Source organism: Acipenser ruthenus, unplaced genomic scaffold, assembly GCF_902713425.1.
Source record: "Acipenser ruthenus unplaced genomic scaffold, fAciRut3.2 maternal haplotype, whole genome shotgun sequence".
Lineage (NCBI taxonomy): Eukaryota > Metazoa > Chordata > Actinopteri > Acipenseriformes > Acipenseridae > Acipenser > Acipenser ruthenus.
The window spans coordinates 4,362-5,958 of record NW_026708371.1 but is presented as its reverse complement, the minus strand read 5'-3'; the positions used below and the strand labels follow the sequence as shown (position 1 = coordinate 5,958).

Here is a 1,597-nt window from a genome sequence, read left to right as displayed (position 1 = left end):
GTTTTTTGTTAATTGAATAGTTATTATCATTTGTTAATTTTTAATATTAAATTTGAACTTTTTCTCTCTTTATTCTTAATATTTATGTGGTGTTTTCCAGTCCTATTATAGCCCTTTAGACATGATGGGAGACTACATTTGGGGGCTGGTTCGCGAAAGTGATTTACAGTATAATCGTAAATCTCGAAAAACTACTCATTTCTAAATCTTTTGTAGTCATTTTTGTATTACTTTAGTATAAATACATATTAATTTGGATGCATATGTTGTTTTTTCTGACTTTATGTGAACGAAAAGACACAAATTCGCCCGTTTTCTCTTTGGAAATAGGTAAATTTCAAAATATCACTGTCCTGGTCACAAAAGCAAAGTTTGTGGGGAATAATAGCCATTTTCTATACTTTTGAGGCATAAGCAATTAGGATATAACACGTACCACCCAGGAACAAAAAAAAATTTAAAAAAAATTTACACGGTGTAATCAACGTATGTGAAAACAGACCATCTCAACAGTTCAACTTTAAGTATAAATGGATTATTTTAAAACCACCCATTTTAGCGGTGAAAGACACACACACACACACACACACATCGAGAGATGAAACTGTTAAATAAAACAAGCATTACCAAGCATTGCACTGTATAGTACATATATAGTGTACAGTGCAATGCTTGGTAATGAAAAACCAACTGACCGCTAAAATGTAGAGTTAACTATCACATGGTAAGCGTGAACGACCGTGTGGCCTAATGGATGAGGCGTCTGACTTCGAATCAGAAGATTGTGGGTTCGAGTCCCTTCGGGGTCGACTTTTTATAAAAAGATCGATGTGTTATTTCATAAAGTTATTTTTAAAATAAATTACCAAATGACAGACGACACTGACGAAAAGAAAAAAATCTCTTTAGACAATATTGAACACCGGATCAAGCAGGGATACTGAGATATGATCATTTAAATCAATGCACATGTTTCTGTAGACTAAAATGTGATGTGTGCTGTACAGATCAAAATGGATTCATATCTGAAGCTTATTACCAGGGTGATGGACATGCAAACCATATATAGTGTACAGTGCAATGCTTGGTAATGAAAAACCAATTGACCGCATCACATGATAAGCACGAAAGACCGTGTGGCCTAATGGATAAGGCGTCTGACTTCGAATCAGAAGATTGAGGGTTCGAGTCCCATCGTGGTTGACTTTTTATAAAAAGTCAGACTCGAGCCTCAGCATACAGCGCAGATCAACGAAAACACAGAACGTTGCTTATAAAATCCACAGAATTAACGACCTTATACTACTTTCCAACTACGTTGAAAACATGCCTGTAGTCGAGGCATGTGTTATTTATTAAGTTATTTTTAAAATTACCAAATGACAGATGACACTGGCTAAAAAATAAAAATCTCTTTAGACAATATTGAACCCGGGGATACTGAGATATGATAATGGTGATGGGGTAAACACCGGAACGAGATAGAGCGGCCCAGAACGGTAGTTTAATGAATTCAATTGCTTTAAAAAACAGCATAAAAAATTTAGAGACATACAGACGTGCACAAATTTGTTGGCACCCCTCCACAAAAAATGAA

At 35.2% G+C, this 1,597-nt stretch overlaps 1 non-coding gene across 1 annotated transcript; it reads left to right on the top strand.

Annotated features, from left to right (window-relative positions):
• Positions 1–1,130: 1,130 nt before the first annotated feature.
• trnar-ucg (transfer RNA arginine (anticodon UCG)) lies at positions 1,131–1,203 on the top strand. Its single transcript has one exon. It is a non-coding gene; the product is annotated as a tRNA-Arg (tRNA).
• The last annotated feature ends 394 nt before the right edge of the window (positions 1,204–1,597 follow it).